Genomic DNA, 20,194 nt, shown 5'->3' with positions numbered 1-20,194 from the left:
AAGTATTGGTATTAAATTTCTTATCTTAAATCCCCACCTAACCTATAAGAGATGGATTAGCCTATGCTTAGATAGGATTTAGATTAGAACTTTGGAAAGAGCCAAAAGCCAGGGATTTTAGAGCCAAACAAGGCCAAAGATCGGGCAAACGTAACACGCGAAACGGCACTCTTTTATTGAATTTCAATCCTAAAATCAGATTAATTAAGGGGGAAGGGATTACCGGCAATCCTAGATCGGCCTTTGCCTTTTGAGGGTATTCCATCTCTTTTGAGACCTAACGAGGGCTTTTTTTCAAAGATTCCTTTAGCAAGGCTAGCGCTATAGGGTGTGAACGTGAACCATTTGCGGTCGTAAGCGGGGCTACTTACTAAGGCATTTCATCAAAGAAAGGAAGTAGTTGCGAGGAAAAATTTAAGCAAAGGCAAACCCCTTATTAAAATTAAATTAAAATTAAAGGCATCAATGCACTCACTCCTGGACAAAAGAGACAAAGAAGGAATGGCTTTCAGAAGAGTAACTTGGGGATGTCACGTGAAATAAAAACCTAAATCCATTTGCATTGTAGTAAGTGCCGGGATCAAAACGACTTAAAAAAGGATACCACCAAACTGAATCAACCTCAACTGATTGAACTCAAGCAATCGCACTACTTTCTAGCTGCAAGTCTTCTTCTCGCTTCTTTGGCGAGATAATACCCCGAGCCCTCACCGAGCTCGATTATTAGAATTGCTTTCCCAAGAGAATAGAGGTTAAAGAGCGGCGGTGACTAGGAACGTCTCTCTCTGAAAGATCAAGTAGCCATTACGAGTACGAGAGAAGCAGAGGGATCCGAGGTACGATTGAGTTTCATCGTAGGAAGTACTACTTCTTTGTAAGAATCGCTAGATCCGGTTGCGGGTGCGACTAACTCACATCATCCTCTTGATACCTTACTATTAAGCTATTTCGATGTGCTCAATTCGTATAAGGGGAAGGAAGAACTTTTGGGATAGAGTTTCTTGTTCAAGTAATCCCTATTCAAATTACTTGCTTGACTCTCATTTTCCTTTCTAGCGCGCTAAGTAAAGAGGCAGATCGAAACCAACCAAAAGGGTACCAGAAAGACATCCATGAGTGCTTTCACGAGATAAAGAAAGAAAATGTATGGGCTTTGATGAAAGAGCGAGAAGAGAAGGCTTCAAGCCTAGAAGTCAAAGTCGGCGAATCCGCTTTTAAAGTAAATAGAGCACGCAAGAAGCTGTCCAGAGTAAAGGTGCACGGGGGTCTTGACACCGCAGCATCTTACACTAGTTTCGGGAACCCAGTGTCACGCAAAGGTGACCAACTCCAGGTCCACTCACTAGACAACAAATTATAACAGGACTCGTCTTACCATGCAGTGCGTAGTCCCAGTCTAAGTACATGTACATGACTCAACGACAATCTGTACCTCCCACAAGGGTACCCAATCATATAGCTGTATAAGAACCCGTATGCCTTAGTTTATTATTCTTTGCTTTACTTTCATTATTCCATATTTAAAAGTATCCCAAAGATAGTATCTTATTTAAAATACATTACTTCAAAAGTCCGTAAGTGAACTACACTTTTATTTTATTTTTGAATTGGAAAACTTAAACTTAAATCCAAAAGTAATTTATTTAAGGACTTTAAATAAATTAAGTTACTGAAATTAAACTTTAAAGACCATCCCTTGACTTAAGGTACTTTAGTAAAGACTTATTACTTAGGCCTTAATGAGACGGAGTTCTAAAACAGAGAAGCAGCACCGTAAAATTCATAACTAAATACAAAAAAATCGAAATGACGCAAGACCAACTCTCATGGTTACCTGTAGCTCTTGGCTACAACTTTCATTTTAAAACAAACTTCAAAGGACGATTGTATCAGGGGTCTAAAAATTCATTTCTAAAAACTGACCGAAAACGATATCCAGAAAGTTTGAGTTCATAAAACGACTTTAAGAAAACATTTTAAGGCAAAGTAAATTCTAAACATAACTAGACATCTCAAAGTTTACGTAGGAAAAATATTATCCACTGTATCATAAAGGAAATAAGTTTTACAAAATAAACTTTGAGCAAAAGTCTAAAACGCGGTTTACAGGCCGGCGACTTGTTCACAAATAATTTATTCTGAGAAAACTATACATCAGAAACCATTGAAATTTTACAAAGGTAATCTATACGTAAAATAAACAGGAGTCTTTTTTTTTTTTTTTTTAAAGTTTTCGGTTTTGAGCAATTTAAACACACGAAATGAATTTTACAAACAAACGGCCAGATTTTCGCAGATTTTACAATCGATTTTGCTAAAGCTTCAAATCACTCAAAAATTCGAAATGAAAGGTTTAATTCCATAAATCTAAATGTAAACCAACTATTGACTGTCCGTAAATGCTTATTTTCCAAAAACATGACTTAGACAACTAGGATTTATTTCGCAACGAAAATAATTAATAGACCCGTTTCGTCACAAATACGATAAAACCGAAAAATAATAATTTAAAGGCATAACTAAATTCCGAAAATTTCCAAAACAGTCCAGAATCATTTTTAACTCAAATAATGTATTTTAGAAATTGAAATTTAGCAAAATTAATATATAAGTCAAAAAGGGTCATTTTATCGCGTAAATCGAATAATTCAAAACCGTCGTCAACTCAGCCCATTAAAATTTCTAAAATTCATATTTTTATTTTTCATACTAAATATAAGTTTACTATAAAAGCCAGAAATTCTTAATGTTGTAACTTACATTTAAAGCAAACGGCCTCCTCAAACAAATAGACGGGTTTTTATGCTAGTTTACAATTCGTATAAAACATGCGGAGAAATAGGAAAATAGAAGCAGTATGACATGCATCCATGATTAAAATGTCTCGGCCAAATACTATTTACTTCAAAATGGAGATAACAATAGTCAGAAGCATCCATATTTTTATACGCATAAGACGTTTTACCAAATTTTGCATACATGATCAACGTAGCATGCGATTATGGTTTTTCAACAACACAAGTTTATGTAGCAAACTAGAAAATAATTTCATAAACATTATAAAAATAATTTCCTAGTACAAGCAACTACGACAAAATACACCGTGTGATATCGAGTAACGTCGGAGTTACCTTATTCGCCGAGTTCCGAGTCTACAAAGTATACGTCGGCGTTGGAATCCTCTTAATAGCCTACGAATCAATATCGATCTCAAAAAACCATTGGTTGACAAGAGGTACGTTCTTAAAACGATTTCACGAAATTGGATGTTTATGTCATACGGTCTTTGCTGAGACAATTGAAGGGTCAAATGATGACGGATTTTTGTGTTCTTTAGTGTTTTAGAATCTTGGGACTTCCAATTTTATGAATATATTCAGAAAAGGGGTGAAGGATAGACGGAGGTGGTGCTAAAAAGGTCAAGAACATGTGCTGTTCGTAAAACTCTATTTTCACGAAACAGGGGGTGTTGGCTCGTTTTTGCGTCTTCTAGAGATTCAACCACTGAAATCGCAAAGGAAATATCATACCCTTGGCTTCGAGACACATCATCAGCAACAGTAACAACAGCCACGACAACCACAGCAGCAACACGGCAGTAACAGCCCAACAGCAGCCAACTAGTACGCAAAACAAAAAGCATATCAACAGCCGTGATTTCTCAAGTATAGAGAGAAAATAAAAAGGAACATATGAGAGACCACTTACACGGTTGTAAGGAGGGCAGAGATACGAAGAAAACGATATAAAAATCGTCCTAATTGGTTAAGAAACGAAGGAGATATGAGGGTTTGAAGTTGGGTACTCAAAACAGGTACGAAACAGCGACTGTTGGAAGGATTTGTTTTCGATAGATCAAACAGACATATATTAAAAAAAAAAAAACGAACATCATACAACGGTTCTAGACGTCACAAGCTATCACTCGGAAGTCTCGGTTTCAAGTGGGTCTTCCCGAGTAAAGTGAACTAAGCCCACGAACTTGATGATGCGAAACCGCAATTGCAGTGGCTGATTTTGCATCGAGTGATATTGCGGCCTGTTTTATATGAAATAAGAGATGCTAAGAACAAAATACAGAGCATTTATTTGAACTAGGAAGTGAGGAACATCTATCGGTTCAAGAATCACGCAAAACGATGGAGTAAGGAAGGAGAACAGAAACAAAGAAGTAAGACAAACATTAGAGTTTGTTTCACGAAATGAAGAGGAAGATGACGGCATACGTATGATTAAATCAATTTGTAGTTTTCACGTGGATTTTTGGTTAGTCAATAAACGGGCCAGTTTCCGAGTCCAAAGATTCGTATCGATTTAAAATGAAGACCCAAAATGAAAATATGAGCTTTTAAAACTCAGCTCGAGCTATCCGAGCTAAAACGTCGAGATTTTAAGTAAACTATAAAAACAGTTTAATACCGACAAATACTTTTATTATTAAAAAAGATAAGGCGAAAAGTGCTCTTTTTATTAATAATATATTATTTTAAATAAAATGGAAATTCATTCGATTTAAATAATATTAATAGCTAAAAAAAATATAACCAAAAATGGCGGGTGTTACAAAATTAATTTTCTAATTTTTACTTCCTCTAATTAAATCATGCATGTGTGACTATATAAAATTTTCATGGCCGGAATTAACATGCAACTTATTTTAGTTAACAATTAACCAATTTTATGCATATTAAGTCGGTTTTAAGACGAAAAAAAACACTTAATTAGCAATAAAATTTCATAATTAACCAAATTTGACCAAAACTATTTTTAGGTCAGAATGTATGCATGCAACCAAAATTTTCGTGCCAAACTATTTTACACAAAAAAAATTCGGTTTTATAAAGTCATTTTATAACTCGATAAAATTGTCAAAAATCGACATGCATGCAACACCAAAGCTCTGATACCACTTGAAGGTACTAGACTCCTAATTAGACACCTCTAATTAGTTACTAAATTACTTGTTAATTTATTGTTAATGATCTAGTTACATACAAACTTATAAGATGGCTTAAAAATGGAAAAAAAAAAACAAAAAACAAAAAACAAATTTTCCTTACATTGCTTAATAGGAAATTGGGCACAACAAAGGTCTCCTACCTTTATTGTTCTTGAGCTAAAAAGTGTGATGGTTGATCCTCCAAACCCCAAATCACCAAAGTAGGTGATCTCCTCTAAGATTCACCCAAGATTAGCTCAAAGATATCCTAATTTACTAACTAGGTAATATTAGGATATTCTTGTATAATATGTAGAATATTATTACAATAATAATAATAGTTGATGTATATTATTATTTATGATTTTATTTGATGATATTTGATCAACTTTTGATCATATGACTTGATGAAGAAGATGAAAAATTTTGGTCTTTTTCTTCTCATTTGAGTCGGCCAAGAAGTGCCTTGATGGCCTTTTTTTTCCTTAAAAAATCAACCATGCAAAAGTGTGTAAGATGAGGTATATATAGTGTGTAAAATGTAAACAAATGACATACAAATGTTAGTGGTATTTGCCAACTGATGCGTGCATTTTATATAGGTATTTTATCCTATATTTACACGCATTTCTACGTTTTTTATGTAGCATCTAGCTACAAATGTCCCCCGAATAGTCTACTTTGGTTTGTCTTGTATTATTTGCAAGTATGAACCGGAGAGGTGCATAATCAATCTTAAAACATGTCCCTATTCATGCATTTAGGAGATGAGTTGAGTCGGAGTTTGGAAACTACTATTTGGTGATGTGCGTAGAAATAAGGTAGCTAGGCACGCAAAGGAAGAGCTTCATATAACCAGTACCTACTTTGAAGGGCCATATATTGAGTTATACAAACTATAATCAGGTAGTTCCAATTGGAGATGAAAGCTTATCCTATTATCTTTCCAACGCCACAAAAATCGCTTGATTCGGACAAGTAACGAAGAAATGGCGGTCGTTTGAAGTTCAGTGTGCGAAGTAGGAATTACGCGCTCAGACCACTCGATCAAGTACTTTATATGCTCGATCGCGTACTTTATATGCTCGATCGAGTAATTCACTGACTCGATCGAATACTTTGATTTTTACTATATTCAATCGAGTGCTTTAGTGTTCGATCGAGAGCTTTTGGGGAAGATATCTCTCGATCGACTAACTTTATGTTGCTCGATCGAGCAAAACCAAGTCTGACGCGCAGGATTTATGTCGAGACTTATTATATTTAGCTGGGATTTTTGTCCAACACCAACTTATAAAAAAGGTATTTGCGAAATACCACCTTTAAAAAAATTTCTTGTTTTTAGGCACCTTTAAAATAATAAAATTGTAAAACACAACCAATTGGCCGGAATCTGGTCGAAATTTGGCCGGAATCTTATTTTTCAACTCCCTTTATAATTTCACTCCATTTTCACCTTTGTATTCTATAACTCTAGTTATTTCCTCCTTATCTTCAACATTATATCCTCTTTCTTCATTTTTTTCTAATTCATTTGTTCTCTACTTTTCATCAAAAAAATGTCTTATAGAAGCTTTGAAACCACATTGAATTCCTCTTATCAAATGTTCCTCCTACACTACTAAGTATGGGAGGCCACTAAACTCGACAATAGCAAAATGAGAGGCTATCATGCCAAGAAAAAACAGTTTTTGGAAATAAATTACTTGAACTTTTGATTAGAAACCAAATAGTGTATTCAAATAGTCAATTTTGGAGGAAGAATTTGATAAATTAGTGATTAATTAATAGGATGGTGAAGTGGGGGAAAACGAGGAATGAGAATATAAATGAAAAAATGGGTAAGATGATGAGTGTCAATGCCGGAATTTTTTTAATTTGGTCAAACTCCGACAAAAAAGTAGTGTTTAATAAAAAGAAAATTTTAAAGGTAGTAGAAAACAAGAAATTTTTTTGAAGGTGGTGTTTTGCAAAGTGACCTATATTAAAGGTGGTGTTAGACAAAAAATCTTATTTAGCTATATTATATTACTTCCTCCGTTCCATATGATAGTTTACGTTTGCTTTATGCACGTATGTCAATGCTTGTTTTCTTTTGTTTATATCTTTAGTTACATATCATTAAAAATTATAAAAATTTGATATTCATAATGCTCTCGGTAAGACAATCTAAACAAGATCTTACATGACTATCTTTTACGTTATACATTAGAAGTTGTATTGAAGATTCTTCTCACTTATGAATAGTGCCCAAAAAGCAAACGTAAGCAATTCAATGGAATGGAGGAAGTATTAGATTATAAAATCTCTTACTATATAAAAGAAAAACATTCATTAGGTTAAGGGTTCAGAACTTTTCACTGCTTGAACCTCTATTACGTTGCCTTGTTCTTCTTATTCCGGATCTATACTTGTAATTCTTTTCTCCTTTCTCCCCTTTCTCTTTAGTTAATTTAAACTTTGGAATTCCCTTAATTGTTTTTCTCTTTATTTCTCTTGTTGATTATCCCTTCTTAATCTCTTATCTTAATTAGTTTAATTGTTATTTCAATTTAATCATTATGTTTAGTTTAGTTACGGTTTCAATTATTGTTATTAGCATGATAGTTAGTATGAGTAGCTAATCTCCTTACTAGGATTTAGGGGGAATCAATGAATTGTTGATAGTTGCTAATTAGGTTTGCAGATCTGTTGTTAGTATCATGTCTTTGTTGTTATAAGTAGCATTTAATGACAAATAGATGATTAATGCGCATAATTGTTCTAGTTGTTTTTGGCAAACTCTGACCTAGATCGGAAGATTGGAAGGAGTGAGACCGGCTACAATTCTTTAGGATACTCTAATGAGGGCGGAAGCTAAGTTAGTAGTATTTTAGGGTAAATAACGGATCGGAAGGACCTTTTCACTGCCCCTTAGACTGATACATGTGATTGATCTGTGACCTTAGCTGCAATTATCTGGCATTCATTGATGAACCGACATCCTAGTCCCTTTCTCTTATCTGTTAGACTCTTTTAGTTTTTGCTGTTTAGTTTAGTTATCATATCTAAACCCCCATTTGTGACACCGACAGACTTAGATTAGCAAGTAGACAGCAACATAGCCTCCATATGGATTCGACCCCGACTTCCGTAGCTGCATTAGTTAGAGACCCCTCGGGTTTATCTTTGATAGGGTTGCGACAGCCTCATCAAATCTTGGTGCCGTTGTCGTGGAGGCGACGCTTTTTATTTGCTTTATTTTAGTTTGTCTTTAGCCTCAAGGAATTTATTCCTTGAGGCAGTTCTTATCTTTCTCCTTTAGTGTTGTTTTGATGGGTCCTACAGGTCCTACCTAGACAGGATTCTAGGAGAGAGATTATCAAAGGGAAGGCTTGAGTACCTTTGATTTTTCTGCCAAGATGTCTGACATCCCCATGCTAGCACAGTTGGAAGCTCTTAATGCCAAATTTGACAAGATGGAGAGCAGATAGTCTTGGGGGGAGTCCACCTATGTTCCATTCTATGGTGCAATAGGTGGTATTTTGTGAGAGATGTGGTGCTGCGGGGCACAATGCTGTTACTTGTTTAGCGGAGTATGACCAAGTCTATGCCTATCAGCAATATAGACAAGGTCACTATGGTTATGGTTATCAAAGTGTGGGTTACCCAAAGTTTACCTCACCTCCGCCGCAGAGTCATTATATGCCGCCACATCCGTTTCAACATCAAGGCTTTCAAATGCCTTCATATTCCTTTCCGCCGCAACAGCAAGTTCCTCCTTCAACCATAAACAATGAAGAGATGGTTGAGTTGAAGTCTTTAGTGAAGGCACTTTCTCTACAAGTACAAGAAACCGTGCAAGCTAGAGATGCTTCTATCAAGAGACTTGAGTCTCAATTGGCTCAAGTAGCTGCCGAGCAAGATTTAGATATGTACGACTCGGAAATAGAAGATGCTGTTGAAAATGAAGCATCTCTCAAAGACTTCAATACTGTTCAGCATGAGAAATTCGATCGAACAGCTTACAATGTTCGATCGAATGCTTTATATGAAGAAGAGTTTGATCGAGAGCCCATTGTTAGTCGATCGAACACCGTTCAGCAAGAGGACATCGATCGAACATATTCTTCTGTTTGATCGAACTGTTTGTATGAAGAAAACCCCGATCGAACACCCTACATCGTTCGATCGAGCATTGCTGAGGAAGAAGACCTTGATCGATCAGTTGTAAGTGTTCGATCTAGTAGTTTTGGCGAGAAAATAGCTCGATCGAGTACAGTTCCTTCTCGATCGAATTTATTAGCTATGGACAGCGTTGATTCGTCACTTACGCCCATTCCAGGTGACGATAAGAAGGTAATTGAAGACCAATCCTATCAAATTGGAGGTAATGCTATTCCTTTTATTGATCCCGATGGGGTTCCTTCTAATCCTTCTGTTAAATCATATATTGCTGTTGATTTGACGCCTCCGCCCCAGTTTGGGAGCAAGTTGGAGGAATATCATTTTGTTTCTTCTTATACAGGTCTTGACAGCTTAGAAGACCCGGGAGGAGGATTTGAAGATTCCATCCCACATAAGAAGAGGGTGTGGGATAAGGCCAAGAGAAGACGTTGCGTAGTTGATGCTGTAAAGAGTCGTTGTTCTTCCGATGCTCTGCTGTGGCGACGAAAAGTGAAAATCATGGATGCTGAAGGGACCACATTTAGTCAGAAGCCTTGTTGTGGGCCATTGATTTGCATGGGTGGATGAAGAAAAGAAGGTTGAGCTGGGACCTACCGGAAACTAGCGCTGACCGGGAGGCAACCCGGATTTTCATGTTTTGTTTGGATTTCTTAGACATTCTTTTATTTAGTTTTGCGTGCTTAATAATTAGTTTTCTCGACTATAGGTTGCGTAACATTTTAGATTTGGATTTGGTAGTATTTTTGGGGCGTTATTTGCATAATTACAGGTACACCTGCATTCTTTTCGCGAATTGAGTCGATCCGGTGCTGTTAGCTACGACCTCCTATATTGCTGGCTGGTTTGGGGACGTCTCTCCCTATTTCGTGCTATCCTTTAAGTTTCTTAGCTCTTTATCTTCTTCATTTCCTTTAGTTTGCATTTTCCCTTTCCCCTTTTGCTGCTGTTGTTAGCTGTTGAGTACAATGAGGGCATTGTACGGTTTGGTTTGGGGAGGGTATATGTATCCATATCTGTGTCTGCATATTGTTTTTATTGAATTTCAGTTAGCACGTTTAATTTTTGCATGCATTGTTTATTTTAATTTCAAAAATTCAAAAATCTCATAAAAATAAAAAAAAAATTCAAAAATTCAAAAAATCATGTTTCTTTTAGCATATAGGTTGAGTCGGAACGGTAGTTGTTCAACGATGAAATTGCACTACATTTAGTCAATTTGCCTAAGCCTTGCAATTTTGACATCTCTTTAGCATAGTCATTTGCGTAATCTACGAGTTTATGTTTAAATTTAGCTGAACGAATAGACTTGACCTGAGATTTTGGCAACCTACTTATAATTTCTAAGGATTTAGAGCCGTATAAACTGGTGACATCTATGACCAGTTTCATGTAGGATTGTGAGTAGTTACTCTTTGCATAGCATGTAATATCAAATGCATAAATATGAAATTCATTTTCTTATTGCCTGCATACACTCGGGTTAGTGGCGGTTTCACATGTAGGAGAGGTGCTTACATTCCCCTTTCTTACATTACTACCCATGAGCTTCACATAGCCAAATTGACTTGTTTTGACCCTCTTAACTACAGTCCAAATCTTAGCCTACTGTAGATACCCGTATCCGTCGATATTGGAATTTATAGAGAACCCGACAGACACCCGATGATGATAGGACACATGTATTTATTTAGTTGTCATTGTCATTATTTGGGTTCGTTTTACGATGTAGAATGAGCGTTGTCGACGGAGTATTTTAATTTAAATGATTTTTAAATTAATGTTTTTTTTTAAGTAAATTCATTTTATTGTTTTATTTTGAATTTATTTTCTCAAGTTTATTTTATTGAAAATAAAATAAATATTTGATTTGAAAAATCATTTTATGAGTGTATTTGATTTGAAAAATCATTTATTTTAATGTGTTAATTGATTTGAAAAATCGATTTAAAAATCGAGAAAAACTCGTTTTTAAACACACGTTTTTGAGCTCGATTTTAGCTCGGTTTTTGAGCCCGTTTTCTTTACGAGTTGGCACGAATCTCGAGTACACTAACCAACCTAAGCCTCTACCCATCCAACCCAGTTCGAATCCCCTTAACCACGGCCCAAATCATGCCCCAAATCACCCCCAAACAGCCCGCATACACGAAACAGCCCCCCCTGTTTTGCAGCTCAATCCCGAGCCCAAAACCCGCTCCAAATACCACCAAAACCCGTGCCCATTAACCCTAACCCATACCCTAATATCCTACACATATTACCTTACCTTAATCACCAAGAAAACCCCCATACGAACCCTAAAAAACCCCCCAAAAGCTGCTGGACAGCAGCTATGCTCAGCCGAGCCCGTCTGCCTCTCCTCCCTTTTACCCTACTTTAACTCCTTATAAATACCCTCCCTTCACCATACATTCATTCCTCTAAGTTCTCCATACATACAACCGTCACTTACAAGCTTAAAACTCCAGAAACAAACCCTAATTGCCTCTCAAAAACCCTCCACAAAACCGACTTACAAACTGAAACAGTTTGTGTGTCCTCTTCGAAAAACAATTCGTTCCTCCATCAAACCTCCATCAAAATTCGAGTTTCTTGTTCCTAATTAACCATACAACATCCATCTACACATTAGACAAAGATTTACGAGCCAAATTGCCCTTGAGAGTACACGAATTCCCTCGAAAAACAGAGTGTTATACACTCTGTTTTCGCGGTTTTTCCTGTCTGTCCAGTTCTGTTTGTGCTCGTTTTTCGTGCCCAATAACTCAAAACGAGCAGGGGTTGTTTTAAGATCTTTGTTCTCCTCTCTTTCTAGTTTTCAAAACATCTTTTAAATCGAATTTTCATCGTGAAACGAGAGAGAAATCGCTGTTTGAAAGTTGCTGTCCAGATTCGATAAAAACGTGTTGTTTGCTTTGTTTCTTCGTCGACGACGGCCTCTCGAGATAAAATCTACCATCGATTACGACCCAAGACGGTGTCAACGATACATGTAGGTTGAGGGTGCATCAAATCCTCCTCTTTCTCCCTTTTATTTCGTTTTTTTTATGTTTGTTTTTTATAGTTTGTTTTTATTTGCTTATCGTTTTTGTTTATCGATTGTTATAATTAACTACGAAACTAGTTTAGTCCGAGTATGAGTTAAAGTACCACCATGAACACCCGCGTTGACTTGAGATGGGAAAGAAACCGCTACATCAGTCGGTCGTACACCCCCGTCTCATTTACATATCCTCGTGTTCAAGGTAGGGCATTAATAAAACAAATTCTGACTTCGCTCTTCGCTTTTGACCCCTCTTTTGTTTCATGTAATTCGACCCACCTTAGGACCATTCACATGTTAGTTTGACCTCTGATTGTTAACATATAACTCATTTAGATGACATTAGATCGATTTGATAACCTAATTAGACACATTAGGGTACATCGACATAGCTTTAAAAACCGATTAACAATTCTCAGAATTAATTGAATTCATCTTCCCTTTCACTAATTTTCTCGCTAGCATGGAAGTGCGTGCTTAACACCTTTCCATTTGCACTCGTTGACGATTTAGAGTTGTACCTAACCTAGTTCGTATTTATTTAATTCAATTTGTAATTAATTAACCTTTAATTTGTTTTATTTATTTCTAATGTTTTAAAAGTCGTTTTAATTATCTTTTATGGTTCAAAATCTGTAAATTTAATTTAATGAATTTTTTCGTAATTTATTTTACTGATTTCGTAATTAAAACATAATTAACTTTGCTTTTCTACAAAAACCGTGCCTTGCACGGGTCTGTCTGACTTCTGATCCGTGCACTGCACGGGTCTGCCAGTTTTAGTTTCTTTTCTTCTTTTGTTTCTTTAATTGTTTACTAATCCTATTTTAATAAATATGGATTGGTGAATAATTTTAATAAGTTGGGTTCAATTTAATTAATAAGTTGTACCTAATTTATTTCAAGCCTTTGTACTTATTTATTTTAATTTAATTAGTTTAATTCTAATCTAATTTGTTTATTAACTAATAATTCGGCTAACATCTTTAATTAGTCTAACTTAGCTTTAGCTTTTTTGTTTACATTTGTTTCGTTTATTAAGACTTAATAGTTTAAGTTGTATTTTGTTAGTTTGTATTGTAATCTGAGTCAAAGTAATTACGATAGTTGTTGTAATTAGATTGAGTTGTAATTTATTTCTCGTTGTGTCGGCATGAAATGCCTGGGTTGTAATAGGATAGATCCCAATGGCTCCCCCATTCCTCCTAAGCCGTGTTTGCGCATCTTTTATTTCAAATCAACCAACATGCTAAAACAACTTTGACAAAGTTAGTATTCATGCATTAAACGACATAGAAATTGTTGTCACATGTTAGGGTTTTAAAACGATGTTTGCATATCATATATCGCAGTAGCTATGACCTTGTTTGAAAGCCGACACTTGACTTAGTAGAGGCCGTTATTGACGGGCGGGGTTAGGTGTCCTTATGGGCTTCCTAACACGTACCCTCACCCCTTACTCAAGATCTATGGTTTGTGGATCCGTCTAAATACCATTGGATTACGAGAGTCATTCAAATCGAGTGATATAGGGTACAAGTCTTTATCTTTAATCACTCGTAGTCGATTGGCTTTATGCTTTTCGATGAAAGGTGTAAAGTTGACTTGAACGGTTCCAAGTTCCCAAAAACTTGGTGGCGACTCTAATTTGTCTTAATTCGATTCGAAAGAACCTCGAGTCGATTATGCCTAGTGTGGATCCCGCGGACGCAGTTCCCGAGGGCCTTGTCCACACCTACCCTAGTCAAGCTAGTTTAGTAGTTATTGCGGGTATGTTGTTTATTGTCATTTTGGTTTGCTTTGAAAAGGAAGTTGGTTGGTATGCATGAATAGGAAAAGAAGAATTGAAAAAAAATGAAAGAAAAAGAAATTCGAAAAAAATGAAAAAAAAAAAAACAGAAAACAGAAAAAGAAAAAAAAAAGAAAAGAAAAACCAAAAGAAAAAAAAGAAGGAAGAAAAGAAATGGAAAAAATGAGAATTAAGTTACTCCAATGTTTTATTTTGATTTTATGAAGAGTATTTAGATGGTTTAGTGAGCTTATTGCCAATGAAGGCATTGTATTTATTTTTGAAGTTGGTTTAGAAGTGGATGCTGTAATATTGGTTTGTTTAGGTGCTAGCTTGGCTTTTACCTCCACATATCCCAATATGTTTTTGCCCCTTCTTACCCATTACCTCACTTTCCATACTATTGTAAGCACTCGTCATGTGTCAGGACCTCGTTGGATGGAGTGTATGTGTACGGTAGCTAGAATTGTTTATCATATTAGATTGCATGCATGTTTATGTAGGTCGTAGTCTAGGTGAGCGACTATATTTCTTTCTCTCGTACATTTATATGCTTACCCTTTGCTTCATTGAGAGAGTGACCCGTGAGAGTCCAATTTTGAAGGTCTAACAAGGTCGACGGTTCAGCTATGTTTATAAACATCCTTATAACTCGTTTGCATCTAACACTGTTGCTATTTTGTTGATTTATTGCATTAAATTGGTTTAGGTGGACGATTTGTTGCTAGCTCTAAGTTTTTACTCCGTTCTATTAGTAAGTTGCATTTAATTTGCTTGGGGACAAGCAAAGGTTTGGTTTGAGGAAGTTTGATGCGTGCATTTTATATAGGCATTTTATCCTATATTTACACGCATTTCTTCGTTATTTATGTAGCATCTAGCTACAAATGTCCCCCGAATAGTATACTTAGGTTTTTCTTGTATTATTTGCAGGTATGAACCGGAGATGAGCATAATCAAACTTAAAACATGTTCCTATTCATTCATTTAGGACATGAGTTGAGTCGGAGTTTGGAAACTACTATTTGGTGATGCGCGTAGAGGTAAGGTAGCTAGGCGAGCAAAGGAAGAGCTTTATATAACCAGTACCTACTTTGAAGGGCCAGATCTTGAATTATACAAATGATAATCAGGTGATTCCAATTGCAGATTAAATTTTATCATCTTATATTTCCAACGCCACGAAAATCGCTTGATTCAGACAAGTAACGAAGAAATGGCGGCCGTTTGAAGTTCAGTGCGCGAAGCAGGAATTACGCGCTGAGACCACTCGATCGAGTACTTTATATGCTCGATCGAGTACTTTATATGCTCGATTGAGTAATTCACTTACTCGATCGACTACTTTAATTCTTACTATATTCGATCGAGTGCTTTAGTGTTCGATCGAGAGCTTTTGGGGAAGATATCTCTCGATCGACTAACTTTATGTTGCTCGATCGGGCAAAACCAAGTCTGACGCGCAGGATTTATGTCGAGACTTAGTATATTTAGCTGGGATTTTTGTCCAACACCATCTTATAAAAAAGGTATTTGCAAAACATAACCTTTAAAAAAATTTCTTGTTTTTTGGCACCTTTAAAATAATAAAATTGTAAAACACAACCAATTGGCCGGAATCTGGTCGAAATTTGGCCGGAATCTTATTTTTCAACTCCCTTTATAATTTCTCTCCATTTTCACCTTTGTATTCTATAACTCTAGTTATTTCCTCCTTATCTTCAACATTATATCCTCTTTCTTCATTTTTTCTAACTCATTTGTTCTACTTTTCATCAAAAAAATGTCTTATAGAAGCTTTGAAACCACATTGAATCCCTCTTATCAAATGTTCCTCCTACACTACTAAGTATGGGAGGCCACTAAACTCGACAATAGCATAATGAGAGGCTATCATGCCAAGAAAAAACAGTTTTTGGAAATAAATTACTTGAACTTTTGATTGGAAACCAAATAGTGTATTCAAATAGTCAATTTTGGATGAAGAATTTGATAAACTAGTGATTAAATTAACAGGATGGTGAAGTGGGGGAAAACGAGGGATGAGAGTATAAACGGAAAAAAATGGGTAAGATGATGAGAGTCAACGCCGGAATTTTTTTAATTTGGTCAAACTCCGGCAAAAAAGTAGTGTTTAACGAAAAGAAAATTTTAAAGGTAGTAGAAAATAAGAACTTTTTTTGAAGGTGGTGTTTCGCAAAGTGACCTATATTAAAGGTAGTGTTAGACAAAAAATCCTATTTAGCTATATTATATTATTAGATAATAAAATCTCTTACTACATAAGAGAAAAACATTCATTAGGTTAAGGGTTTTGAACTTTTCACTGCTTGAACCCCTATTACGTTGCCTTGTTCTTCTTATTCCGGATCTATACTTGTAATTCTTTCTCCTTTCTCCCGTTTCTCTTTAGTTAATTTAAACTTTGGAATTCCCTTAATTGTTTTCCTCTTTATTTCTCTTGTTGATTATCCCTTCTTGCTCTCTTATCTTAATTAGTTTAATTGTTATTTCAATTTAATCGTTATGTTTAGTTTAGTTATCATTTCAATTATTGTTATTAGCATGATAATTAGTATGAGTAGCTAATCCCCTCACTAGGATTTAAGGGAATCAATAAATTGTTGATAGTTGCTAATTAGGTTTGCAGAACTGTTGTTAGTATCATGTCTTTGTTGTTATAAGTAGCATTTAATGACGAATAGACGATTAATGCGCATAATTGTTCTAATTGTTTTTGGCAAACTCTGACCTAGATCGGAAGATTGGAAGGAGTGAGACCGGCTACAATTCTTTAGGATACTCTAATGAGGGCGGAAGCTAAATTAGTAGTATTTTAGGGTGAATAACGGACTGGAAGCACCTTTTCACTGCCCCTTAGACTGATACATGTGATTGATCTGTAACCTTAGCTGGAATTATCCGGCATTCATTGATGAACCGACATCCTAGTCCCTTTCTCTTATCTGTTAGACTCTTTTAGTTTTCGCTGTTTAGTTTAGTTATCATATCTAAACCTCCATTTGTGACACCGACAGACTTAGATTAGCAAGTAGACAGCAACATAGTCTCCATGTGGATTCGACCCCGACTTCCCTAGCTGCATTAGTTAGAGACCCCTCGGGTTTATCTTTGATAGGGTTGCGACAGCCTCATCACCAACCCACATGATGACAATCATCATGCATTTTAGGCGGCACTCAATGGACTTCCGGCTCCATTTCGATTTCCGACATTTGTCCCACAAATGCTTATAAGTCGTATATTTTAATTATCTTATATAATTAAATATTAATTTAATTATTTAACACTTAAATAATATAAATTAACAAATAATTTCCACTCAACTTTCAAGTATTATTAGAGCATTTTATCAATATAAAATATGTCTCATAAAACTCTATTAGCTAATTATATAACCTCTTGTAAGTTTAATTAGCTAATTACCTCCGCCTCAAACTATACATACATATCGTAATACTTTAGCTAATTAACTATTAATTACTAAATTATTGTATCATTTACTAATTAATTGTCGTATAATTAAATAATAAATACTCTTGGCCCGAGTTCGTAACTCGTCATCAAATAACAAAACCACTTTACTAATTATAAGTGAATATTATACAATAAATTAATTAAATTGTATTTATATAAAAATAATTAATTTTTCCTTTTTGAGCATCATCCTATAGGTGTGACCGAGAGGGATCAACTGATCATCGCCGTCATACGACAGTAACGTCAAACTCTAGCCAGCCGAGCGTTACCGATTTACGTTAATCGGTTGACAATCAATATATTATATCCCTGATATTTCTTTTACGAGATTTATTATGTAGACGCACTATTGTGGAGGACACTACTCCAACAGTTTCTACAATTAGTTGGTTTGTCGTTGCTCGAGAATAAGTAACAGATAATAAAGGAGGCGAGGCGAGGCAAAATCGAGTACAAAAAGTTCGATTAAGGGAAGAAGAGCATTGATGCCTGTGAATGTGATTTGCAATTTCAAATCTGCCTACTGAGTACTGTCCCCTATTTCATCCCGTAAAGCAAAAGAGCCAAGACTCAAAGTCAATCATTGACTTTCAACATCGAAAACATCCAAGCACCCAATTCCTTCGGCCAAATGACCATATTGGTAAAAAAAAATGACAAGTACGTGACATATTGGTAAAAAAAATTACACATGCGATAAATTGGTAAAAAAAGTGAAATGCAAGTGCCAGATTGGTGAAAAAATGTATCGCAAGTAAATCCGCTTATTCTCGATATTTTTTTTACACGCTTCGGTTTTACCAATGTGAAAACGGGTAATTTTAGAATTTATTACGTGTTTAATAAGGAAATCACAAGTAGGATAGTTCATAATTACCACTAGCAGAGATAACGAGCCGAGTCCGGGCTTGGACTTGCTCAGCTTTTACTCATGAAACAAAACTCGAGCCGTTCTCGAGCTTATCCGAGCTTGAAAAATTTGAGCTCGTTATCATACTCGCAAGCTTTAACCAGAGCTAGAACTTTCGAGCTCATGACTCAAGCCTATATATAATTGTGATTTTATCTTTTTTTATTCGTTTAAATAACCTAATTCAATGATTATATATAAAATATTGGGTAAATCAATGAAAACATTTGATATGGTTAAACAAAGATATAACCATGATATTTTTTTAGAAAAAATTGAGATCAAAATATTATTTTATCACACAAGTTTGACTAGAGACGCCAATCGAGTCAGTGATATGGTTATACAAAGATATAACCATGATAATGACCTGACCTGATAACGACCTTACTGAACTCGACTCTACGCTCAAGAGTCAGGTGACTCGATATGACCCAAATCTGATAAACTCGACCTAACTTTACCCGTCCCAAACCCAACTCGACTGACTCGATTGATGCCTTTAGCTGAATCGGGTCAATCGAGTCGGGTTTGGCAAGGGTAAAGTCGGGTCGAGTCCTACTAGGTTTGGGTCATATCGAGTCACCCAACTCTTAAGCGGAATCAAGTTCGATCAGGTCGTTATCTCCTATAATAATAATTATGAACAATCCTACGTGTGATTTCCTTTTTAAATACATAATAAATTCTAAAATTATCCATTTCCATATTGGTAATTAACCGAAGCGTGTTAAAAAAATAATGACAGTAAGCGGATTTACTTGCGATACATTTTTTTACCAATTCGTCACTTACACTCCACTTTTTTTACCAATTTGTCGCATATGTAGTTTTTTTTACCAATATGTCACATACTCCTTCCCTAACTTCTCTGCTCCTTCTCACCCTCTATTTTCGTCGTTCATCATCACCATACTCCGTCAAACACCTGGACACATCCACCCGCAGAATCCTTTACCATTCTCACCATTCGACAACATCTCACCCTCCATTTCATGTCACCGTGGTTGAACCACCAGAGCTCCAGCCCAACATCACCATCGACACCAACGAAGCCACCATGGCTTCTCGTCCCTCCTCTGCTACATCCTGCTTCCACACATCCCAGTTCAGTCACCATTTGTGCTAGGAGCCGAAACCTGACATGGAAAGAAACTCAGGCAGCCTCCGATTCAGTCCACCTTAATTTATGTCAGCCGAGTAGTACTATCAAGCTCAAGCAACCTCGTTTCGGCACCGGAATCGATTCCATCACCTTCACTCCGGATCTTGATAAAATGTAGAGTATATATGAAGTAAGGCTATTGAGCCGTGTATTTCATTGATAGTTAGCAAGTACAATGTAAGCTATATATAACTAATTACATAGTTAACAAACCCTAGTCAAACTGCCTTAACATAAGCCTACAAATAAGATAGTCAAAGATACACCTAACCACCTAAATATTTACACAATATATGAATATAGGAAAAGTAGGAAATATATTATGGGATATATATTTCCATACTCCCCCTTAAGTTGGAGCAGTCGGAAGTCGAATGCCCAACTTACGTTGAAGATAATTGAAGGCCTCATTACCAAGGGCTTTAGTAAAGAGGTCCGCAATTTGTTCCTTACTTCGAACATGACTGGTTGCAATGTTGTTGGTGACTAAATGTTGTCTCACAAAATGGCAATCTATCTCAATATGTTTTGTGCGATCATGGAAGACTGGATTCTTTGCGATATGTAAAGCCGCTTGATTATCGCATAGAACTCGCATAGGTTGATCATGATTAATGCCGAGTGAATTGAGTAAGGACTTATGCCAAAGCAACTCCCGTGTCACAGCTGGGAGTGCCCTA

Source organism: Silene latifolia, chromosome Y (assembly GCF_048544455.1).
Source record: "Silene latifolia isolate original U9 population chromosome Y, ASM4854445v1, whole genome shotgun sequence".
NCBI classification, from domain to species: Eukaryota; Viridiplantae; Streptophyta; class Magnoliopsida; order Caryophyllales; family Caryophyllaceae; genus Silene; species Silene latifolia.
The sequence above is the reverse complement of the archived record's forward strand: the minus strand, read 5'-3'. Positions refer to the sequence as shown.